The 10,603-nt window shown below is 51.5% G+C and overlaps 1 protein-coding gene across 3 annotated transcripts in view; it reads left to right on the forward strand.

The window, feature by feature from the left end:
- Positions 1-727: 727 nt before the first annotated feature.
- The window catches only part of ZNF623 (zinc finger protein 623), a 13,928-nt gene continuing 4,052 nt past the window's right edge, over positions 728-10,603 (forward strand). Inside the window, exon 1 of one of the 3 annotated variants that reach the window (XM_017511548.2) lies at positions 728-866. The gene's annotated coding sequence lies outside the window, so the exon portion shown is untranslated. The other 2 variants (XM_017511549.2, XM_017511550.2) reach the window with 2 other exon arrangements.

Consider the following 10,603-nt stretch of genomic DNA (forward strand, 5'->3'; position numbering starts at 1 on the left):
AAAAAAAACAAAAAAAACCTGCTGTGTATTTTTTGCATATAAACAAGAAGCTAAAGAAATTGAGCGTCACTGCTAAGAACAAAATTCCTCCCCATCCCATCTATCTAGGTAAAAAATTTTCCTCAGTGCTAGCAGAAAATTGGAAAAACAAAACTCAAAATACGAATGTCATTTTTTTGGGGGGGTGGCAGGGTGATGTAATTATTTCGGACTACTACGACTCACTCTAGCAAGGAGCACTGTCCACCGGGAATCAGCGAGCCGACCCACGGCGCCGCCTGCGCCCCGGCACTTTCGGGGCCCGAGACGGGGGACCGCCGGAGCCCGGGAGGTCAAGGCTGCAGCGGGCCGAGATCGCGCCACGCGCTGCGGCCGGGGCGACGGAGCGAGACCGCCTGCAAAAAAACCCGGAAACCAAAAAATCCCGCGGCGCGCCGCTTCCCCGCATCTCCGGGGCGCAGAGGGCGGCGAAGTGGGGCTGTCGCGGTATTGACTTCCCCCGGGTCCCCGCCTCCTGAGGGGCTGGCGCTGGGCTGCAGCCGGGCCTCGCCGCGAGCGCCACACCGAAGTTTCGGAGCCCGCGTTCCTCTCCGCGCAGAGCGCGGCCACGCCCGCCGCACGCCCCGCGCCCTTCCCGGAGTCCCGACCGCCGCCGCCCGGATGTCCGGACTACCGAGAGGAGCCGATTCCTCTCCGCGTCTAGAGCGCCGCCGGAAGTTGCCCAGGTGGGGCCTAGAGCGACTTCCGGCCGCGGCGGGCTGGCGGCGGTGCGGGCTTTGTCGGCGGGTCTGCGGGGCCCGCGCCCGCGAGGTCCCGTTAGCGGCTGCGGGGTCGGGCTCGCGCCGCCCTCTCCCCGCCCGCGCCGGGTGAGTGGCGCGTTCCGGTCGGGGGCGGGCAGCGCTCTAGCCGCAGCCCCGGCTGGCTCAGGGGCCGGGCGGGGTCCGCAGGCCGCGGCCCGCCCCGCAAGGGCGTCAGGAGCCGGGCCTCGGCGAGCCGGTCTCCCCGACGCAGCCATGGCCGCCCCCGCGAGGCTGCAGCGTCTCTCCGGCGAGCATCCTCGGGCCCGAGCCTGGGGTGTTCTCCCTGCGGAGCGCCGTGTGGGTACCCCCGGTTCGCGCCCCGTCACCCCGCCCTGAGCCCAGGCCGTGGAGCCGCGGGCTCGAGTTTCCGTGCGGCAGTCTTCGGGCCCGCCGGGCCTGCGTGGGGTTGGGGTGTCACAGGACTGGCGTGGGCGTTCCTGCGGCGGTGCCTGAACCTTGCCTCTGCTCCCGGGGGCCTCGAGGCCTCTCGGTGCTGGAGGAGGGGCAGCGCCGGCGCCTTCTGTGCTGCTGGGGTAGGAGTGGGGAGGGAAACGTGGTGAGCAGCATGAGTTAAGTACAGGACTTGCGCCTGGAGGAGAATTCCCGGATGGGAAGAGGGGGTGCGGCTGCGCGGTCCTGCTTTTCCCTGAAGGCACCCTTTCCCCTTTAAGTCTTTAAGCATCCCAGGGGCGTTCTCTGTGCTGATGTCAAGGCTGTCTTGCCTCCTCCACACACAGGCTGCTTCATGGTCCAGGGACTCTCAAGGTCTGAGCAGCGCCTGGTTGCGGGCCTCAGCCTGGGGTAGTTGGTGGGAAGCAGCTCAGGGAGCTGCCGAGCTTGTCGGCGCTGCCTCACGGTCGTGGAAGATGGCCCGGCAGAGGACACGGGGCTCGTTGTTGTCCTTTGGGCAGAGCCCTGAGCAGCATGCTGGGGGCAGAAGCCAAATGGCCTGGTGGGGGCAGGGGCAGCTGGCTCCAGTTCTCTGGCCTTAAGTTTGTTAGCTCCCTGAACCTCCAGGGCATCGTGGGGAGCACTAGGAAGACAAGCCCTTCCTCCCTAGCGTGTGGCGCACAGCAGGCCCCTTGGTGATGGCGCGGGGCAAGGAGGCTGGATGTTGGTGGGTCTCTGGTCCATGTCCCACTCGGTTGCCCTCTGGCTCTGCTTTTTCTGTTATTACTGAGGGTGAAGCTTGGTGTATCCTCCTGTTTATTTCTTTAGGCTGTAAGCGACACACAGTGACCCTGGCTGGGAGCTCGAGGCTGGAATATCCCCTTACCAGTGTGGGTTAAGAGCTGGGGGCTTCTAGTGCCGAATGGGATGCCCCTAGACACCCCAGAGCCACTGCTGCGGCTGCTGATGCTACACAACATGTGCAGTTGAGACAATTTCAGGTGATTTTGTTTGCTTTTGTTTTGAGAAGGAGTCTTCCTCTGTCGCCCAGGCTGGAGTGCAGTGGCACGATCTCGGCTCACTGCAACCTCCACCTCCCGAGTTCAAGCTTCTGTCTCAGCCTCCCCAGTAGCTGGGACTACAGGTGCGCACCACCACGTCCGGCTAATTTTTGTATTTTTGGTAGAGGTGGGTTTCACTATATTGGCCAGGCTGGTCTCAAACTCCTGACCTCATCATCCACCCGCCTCCTTTTCCCAGAGTGCTGGGATTACAGGCGTGAGCCATTGCCCGTGGCCTCAGGTGGTGATTTTTTTTTTCAGGTGATATTTTATGCAGCAAATTATATGTGTACAACAGGAACCACCACGCCTGGCCCAGTTTGAATTTTTTTTTATCATGAAGAGAATTGAATCTGGCCGGGCGCGGTGGCTCAAGCCTGTAATCCCAGCACTTTGGGAGGCCGAGGCGGGTGGATCACGAGGTCAAGAGATCGAGACCATCCTGGTCAACATGGTGAAACCCCGTCTCTACTAAAACTACAAAAAATTAGCTGGGCATGGTGGCACATGCCTGTAATCCCAGCTACTCAGGAGGCTGAGGCAGGAGAATTGCCTGAACCCAGGAGGCGGAGGTTGTGGTGAGCCGAGATCGCGCCATTGCACTCCAGCCTGGATAACAAGAGCGAAACTCCGTCTCAAAAAAAAAAAAAAGAGAGAGAGAGAACTGAATCTGAATATTTGGGTTGTGTATTAGCATTATTTAAGACGTAGGTTAAAATTGCTGTCACAGATTCATAATACCGTGTTTCAAATAAGAAACTTGAGTTCTCTTATTCTCTCACAGGTGGGGCTGGCCTCCAGGGACTCTGGCTGCCCTGCCTCTTCAGCACTGTGGGGAGAGGAGAGTGGACGGCCCGCCCGCATCACTTCCCTTCTCCTCTCATCTTGGTCACAAAGTCACCTGACTTGAGGGGACACTAGGAAATGTCATTTGTGGGGCATTCATTAGTAATTTGACGGGGCTTCTAACATTAAAGGAAGAAGGAAACAGGAATGCTGGGGAACCACAGCGGTTACCCATGTGTCCTCTGGACCTTTCATCCCACACATGGGACATGCAGGCAAACCTAGGAGATATTGCAGGTTTGGGTCCAGACACTACACAAACGAATAGCACAATAACCAAGTCGCAGGGGTGTTTTTGTTTCCCAGTGTGTATAAAAGTTCTGGTTAAGCTACACTGCGGTCAGTATTAAGTATGCAGTAGCATTATGTCTTAAAAAAAATGTAAATGCCTTAATTTAAAGATACTTTATTGCTAAAAAAAAATGATCATCTGAGCCTTAAGCAAGCTGTAATCATTTTGCTGGTGGAGGCTCTTGCCTCTCTTGCTGGCTGGTGTCTGATGAGGGTGGTGGTTGCTGAAGTTTGGTGTGACTGGTAGTTTCTTAAAATGGGACAATAAAGTTTGCTGCATCAATGGAATCTTGCTTTCACAACATATTTCTCTGTAGCATGCAAAGCTGTTTGGTAGTATTTTACCCACAGTAGAACTTCTTTCAGAATTGGAGTCAAGCCTCTCAAACCCTGCCTGTGTTTTATTAACCAAGTTTATGGAATCTTCAGAATCTTTTGTTGTCATTTCAACAGTGTTCACAGCATCTTCATCAGGAGCAGATTCCATCTCTAGAAACTACTTGCTTTGCTGATCTCTTAGAAGCAACACCTCAGCCAGGCACAGTGGCTCATGCCTGTAATCCCAGCATTTTGGGAGGCTAAGGTGGGTGGATCATCTGAGGTCAGGAGTTTGAGACCAGCCTGGCCAACCTAGTGAAACCCCCGTCTCTACTAAAAAATACAAAAATTAGCCGGGTGTGGTAGTGGGCGCTTGTAATCTCGGCTACTCAGGAGGCTGAGGTAGGAGAATCATTTAAACCCAGGAGGCAGAGGTTGCAGTGAGCGGAGGTTGTGCCACTGTACTCCAGCGTGGGGAACGAGAATGAAACTCCGTATCAAAAAAAAAAGAAAAAGCAGAAACACCTCATCCATTCACGTTTGATCATGAGATTGAAGCGTTCAGTCACACCTTTAGGCTACACTTCTAAATCCAGTTCTCTTGATGTTTTCACCACATCTGCAGTAGCTTTCTCCACTAAAGTCTCAAACCCCTCAAAGATCCTTGAGGGCTAGAACCGAGTTTTTCCAAAATATAAAATGTTGATATTTTGACTTCCTCCCATCAATCATGAATGTACTTCATGGCATCTATAATGATGACTTCTTTCTAGAAGGTTTTCAACTGACTTTGCCCAGATCCATCAGAGGAATCATCATCTATGGAACTACAGCCTTGTGAAACATTTTTCTTAAATAATAAGACTTGGAAGTTGGAATAACTCCCAACCCATGGGCTGCGGAATGCATATTGTGTTGGCACAGGCAGAACATCAGCCTCCCCGTGTGTCTCCATCAGAGCTCTCGGGTGACCAGGAGCACTGTCAACGCGTAGTGTTTTGGATGGAGTCTTTTTTCTGAGCAGTAGTTCTCATCAGTGGGCCTAAAATACTCAGTAAACCATGCTGTAAACAGATGCGCCATCATCCAGGCCTTGCCATTCCATTTCGATAACAGAGTAGATTTAGCATCATTCTTCAGGGTCCTAGAATTTTTGGAATGGGAAATGAGCATTTGTTTCACGTCACCAGCTGCATTAGCCCCTAACAAGAGAGTCAGTCTGTCCTTTTAGTCTTTGAAGCCAGACATTGACTTCTGTCTAGCTGCAACAGTCCTAGATGCCATCTTCTTCCAATAGAAAGCTGTTTCATCTACATTGAAAATCTTTTTATTAGTCAACAATCCTAGCTGCATCTGGAGAGCTTGCTGCAGTTTCTCCCACGGCTTTTGTGGCTCCACCTTCCACTTTTATGTGTGGAAGTGGCTTCTTTCCTTAAACCTCATGAACCAACCTCTGCTGGCTTTCTGCTTTTCTTCTGCAGCTTCCCTCACCTGTCTTAGCTTTCATAGAACTGAGGACGATTAGGACCTTGCTGCTGTGGATTCAGCTTTGGTTGCCAGTCACACCAATCGTCAGGGAACGTTGTTTCAGTCTCTTCAGACGACTCAGACTCCCTCCACGTCAGCGATGAGGCTGTCTTACTACCTTGTCATTTGTGTCTTCACTCGAGTAGCTGCTTTGATTTCCTTCGGTGGCTTTTCCTTTGCATTCCTCCTTGACTGTTTGGTGCGGGAGGCCCGGCTTTCTGACTGGGTTTTAGAGATCCCTTCCTCACTAAGCTTAATCATCTCTAGTTTTTGGTTTAAAGTGAGAGACGTGGGATTCCACCTTTCATGTGAGCACGTAGAGGCTGTGATAAGGTGACTAATTAGCCTAGTCTCGATATTGTGCCCAGGGAAGAGGGAGGCCCGAGGAAAGGGAGAGAGATGGGAACAGCTGGTCAGTGGTGGATGTAGAACACACACATTGATCAGTTCAGCCTCTTACATGGGCGCAGTTCATGGTGCCCTGAGCAGTGGCAGTAGTTTTGGATTCCTGTTACCTGGCCTGGGTGTGGAGGGCAGATTTCCGAGATGGCCTCTTAGATTCCTGGCCCCTAATATACACACCCCTTCTTCCAGTTACTCTTTCAGACATTCATCTGGTACTGCAGTGAAGAGACTTGCAGATGTCCAAGTCCCAAGTCAGTGAGGTGAAAAGGGAGGGTGTCTGGGTGAGCCTGATCTAACCACACAAGCCCTGGGAAGCAGAGCTTCCTCCATCTGGCTGGAGAACAGAGGCTTAGATGAGACGCGTGAGAAAAATGTGATGTGTTATGCCTGCCTTGAGGTTTCAGGTGGCCCCTGGGGGTGGCCCCTGCTCACAGCCAGGAAGCACACAGGGTTCTCAGTCCTGGAATTGCAGGGAACTGGATTATGCCATGAATCTGAATGAGTTTGAAAACTGGTTTTCCCCAGAGCCTTCAGATGAGAACTCAGCCTGATGACGTATAGTTGCAGTTTTGTCTTACCCTGAGTGGAGGTCCCCAGCTGGCCTGGCCTGCTTGTGTGACCTGCAAAACTGTAGGGTAACAAATGTATGCTGCTTTAAGCTGCTGAGTTTGTGAAAATTGTTTTTGCAGCAGTGGACAAGTAACAGAGTGAGACAGGGCTTGGCACTGGGTGGGTGGAGTCCCCCCCTTGGAAGCACTTCCCAGAGTGACCGTTCCCAAACTGCAGGCTGGGACATTCCCCTCAACTTTGGGACCGAGTAGAGCCTGCCAGTACCTGCATGAGGCCGTATAATCTCAGACCCATTCAGCTTTTCCAAAGTGAGCACCTGTGTGACTCAGGGCACCGTGTGCCTCTGCCAGCAGCAGTGTCTCCTGAAGACCATTTCTTCTTACATCCTCCCACTGGGGATTGGCTCTTATTTCCAGCTTTATGTAAATGGAGTCATACAATATGAGCTCTTTTGTGCCTGGCTGTTTTTGCTCAGCATTCCATCTGTGAGGTCCATCTGCATTTTTGTGTGTGGCAGTTTTCTCCCTGTGCCGGTCGTCTGTTGCTGGGCATTTAGGGTGTTCGAGTGTTGTTGAGAACACTCTAGCTATAGACTTCTGCAGGGCAGGCTTGCTGTTTCTCCAGCACCCTAATTCCCTTGAAAATACCATCACCATTGTTTTTTGAGATGGAGTCTCACTTTGTCACCCAGGCAGGAGTATGGTGGCACAATCTCAGCTCACTGCAACCTTTGCCTCGCGGGTTCAAGCGATTCTCACTCAGCCTCCCAAGTAGCTGGCATTACAGGTGTGCGCCACCATGCCTGGATGATTTTCTGTATTTTTAGTAGAGATGGGATTTCACCATGTTGGCCAGGCTGGTCTCGAACTCTTGACCTCAAGTGATCCGCCCACCTCAGCCTCCCAAAGTGCTGGGATTACAGGCCTAAGCCACCGCACCTGGCACAGCTCTGGTTTTTAAACCAACAGCAGAACCTCTAGTTTTATTTACTGGCTTCTGGGCTGAGCTGATCCCCCCTCTCTCATTGTATTGGTGGCAGCCTTGAGGTATCAGAGGCAGTAGTAATGGATGGGAAGGCAGCATTACTGATCTTCGCAGTGGCCCAGCTCCCACTGCCCAGCAAGAACACCACAGAGAAGGCTCCTGAGGCAAGGTAGTCAGCTTTCTCCTGAGAGCAGCTTTCATGGATTCTCAGTGCATAAGCAGAATATGTATGGAAATTAAAAAGGAAATATAAGGCTGGGTGTAGTAACCCAGCAATTTGGGAGGCCAAGGTGGGTGGACCGCTTGAGACCAGGAGTTAGAGACCAGCCTGGCCAACATGGAGAAACCTCATCTCTACTAAAAATACACAAGAATTGCTTGAACCTGGGAGGCAGAGGTTGCAGTGAGCTGAGATCGCACCACTGTGTGATCAGCCTGTGCAACAGAACAAGACCCTAAAAAAAAAAAAAAAAAAAAGGAAGAAAATACAAATCCTCAGACTTCAGGCTGGCATAGTGCAGGCGCCAGGAAAGAGACTTTCCCTCAAAGCAGCCACCATTCCTTTGGTCTCTGCTTTCAGCTTTCAGAGAGTGGATTCTGGCTGCTACTTCCCTTTCTGACATAGCAAGGCCTCAAATAGCATTGTTTGATTATAACATCAATGAGGGAAAAAGTGATTCCTGGCTGGGAACACCATGTGTGGCGTCTGCACGTTCTCCCCACGTCTGCCTGACTTTCCTTCCACATCCCAAAGATGTGTACATTCTTTGTGCACATTAGGTGAATTGGGGTGTCTCCTTGGTCCCAGCATGAGCGAGTATGGGTGTGTGAGTTGCCCTTTGGTGGAACCCTGTCCTATCCAGCCTGGTTCTTTTTTTTTTTGGGACGGAGTTTCGCTCTTGTTGCCCAGGCTGGAGTGCAATGGCACGATCTCGGCTCACCACAACTTCCGCCTCCTGGGTTCAGGCAATTCTCCTGCCTCAGTAGCTGGGATTACAGGCACGTGCCGCCATGCCCAGCTAATTTTTTGTAGTTTCAGTAGTGACGGGGTTTCACCATGTTGACCAGGATGGTCTCGATCTCTTGACCTCGTGATCCACCCGCCTCGGCCTCCCAAAGTGCTGGGATTACAGGCTTGAGCCACCGCGCCCGGCCCCAGCCTGGTTCTTGCCTTGCACCCTGAGCTGCCGGGATAGGCTCCAGCCACCCAGGACCCTGCATTAAAATAAGTGGGTAAATAATTGTCTGATTTGTTTCTCTAAATTTTTTTTTATGGGAGATTTTTCCAGTAAAAACTGAGAAACCTGCTAGATATTCTAAAAGAGCTATAGTAAGCACTGCTAATCTGTCTTTCTTAAAGGTGTGTATAACACTTTTATTTCAGCGTTTAGTAATAGAAGTGTTGGAGCTTTTTTTTTTTTTAATTAGAGACAGGGTCTTACTCTGTCACCTAGGCTGGAGTTCCCTGACACAATTATGGCTCACTACAGCCTCAAACTTCTGGGCTCAAGCCATCCTCCTGCCTTAGTCTCCCAAGTAGCTGAGACCACAGGTATGCAACATCACACCCAGCTAATTAAAAAAAAATTTTTTAGAGATGGGGTTTTGCTATGTTGCCCAGGCTGGTCTTGAACTCCTGGCTTCAGGCAGTCCTTCTGCCTTGGCCACTGGAAACGCTAAGGTTACAGGCATGAGCCACCGTACCTGGCTTATTACCATGTGTTGAGTGTGTTATGTTTGCATGATTAGAACATTCATTTATGCAACAGATACTTATGAAATCTATTGCTTTATGCCAAGAATTGTTTGGGTTGCTGAGGACAAAGAGCAGAACAAAATCCCTGCCCACACTCACTTACATTTCATTGTGTATATATCACAATTCATTGATTCTAAGATACACCGTCTCCATATTTTCATATATCTGAAATTGAGTTTCCTGTTAGAATTGATGGAGTGTCTTTTGTTGTTGTTTGAGACAGGGTCTTACTCTGTCGCTCAGGCTGGAATGCAGTGGCAGAAGCACGGCTCACTCAGTCTCAACTTCCCGGGCTCAAGTGATCCTCCTGCCTCAGTCTCCCATGTAGCTGGGACCACAGGTGTGCCACCTCGCCTGGCTATTTTTTAAAAATTTTTTGTAGAGGTGGGATCTCTATCTTGCCCAGGCAGATCTTAAACTCCTGGTCTCAAGTGATCCTCCTACCTCTCCCTCCCAGAGTCTTGGGATTACAGGAGTGAGCCACTGTGGCTGACTTGATGGAGTGTTTTCATTTAAAGTGATACCCTTGGCTGGGCATGGTGGCTCACGCTTGTAATCCAAGCACTTTGGAGGCCAAGGTTGGCGGATCACCTGAGGTCGGGAGTTCAAGACCAGCCTGACCAATGTGGTGAAACCCCGTCTTTAAAAGAAATTAAATAAAAAATAAATTGCTACTTTTATTTTCCTTCACGGTACGTATAGCCACAATCGATGGTTGCTTTGATTGGGTGACTTATGATTGGTCAAGTCGTCAGAACTGTGCAGAGGAAGCAGAGGTAGGAGAGAGGGAATGCTAAGGATGGGGGTGGCTTGCTGTTTCATAGTGTGACTAGGAAGGACTCCGATCAGATGATGTCAACACAGATACCTGAAGGACATCTGGGGGTGACGCATGCAAATATCTTTGGAGACTTTCTGCTAAAGTGCAAAGGCCAGTGTGACAAAGAAGGGGGAAGGGGAGGGCAGGGTGAGGCAGTAGGAGTCCAGGCCCAGGGGCCCTTGTGGGGCCTGAATAGGGGATGGGAGACCCTTGTAAGTTTTGGGCAGAAAAGTGATATTTGATTTATGATTTTAAAGTGTAATTCTGGTGATTGTGTAGAAAAGAGCCGGAGACTCTGGCCAGGCTTGGTGGGTCACACCTGTAATCTAGCACTTTGGGAGGCCAAGGCGGGTGGATCGCAAGGTTAGGAGTTCGAGACCAGCCTGGCCAACATCGTGAAACCCCGTCTCTACTAAAAATGTAAAAATTAGCCAGGCATGGTGGCACACGCCTGTAGTCCCAGCTACTCTGGAGGCTGAGGCAGGACAATCACTTGAACCCAGGAGGCAGAGATTGTGGTGAGCCGAGACTGTGCCACTGCACTCCACCCTGGGCAACAGAGCAAGACTCCATCTTAAAAAAAAAAAAAAAAAAATGGAGAAGGGGAGAAGTAAGAAGGTGGGAGGGAGGTGGTCACACTGTGTGGCGTAAGGCGGTGCAGATGGCAGCAGTCACACTGTGTGGCGTAGGGCAGTGCAGATGGCAGCAGTCACACTGTGTGGCGTAGGGCGGTGCGGATGGCAGCAGTCACACTGTGTGGCGTAGGGCGGTGTGGATGGCAGCAGTCACACTGGTGTAGGGCGGTGCAGATGGCAGCAGTCACACTGTGTGG

Source organism: Cebus imitator, unplaced genomic scaffold (assembly GCF_001604975.1).
Source record: "Cebus imitator isolate Cc_AM_T3 unplaced genomic scaffold, Cebus_imitator-1.0 Scaffold449, whole genome shotgun sequence".
NCBI classification, from domain to species: domain Eukaryota; kingdom Metazoa; phylum Chordata; class Mammalia; order Primates; family Cebidae; genus Cebus; species Cebus imitator.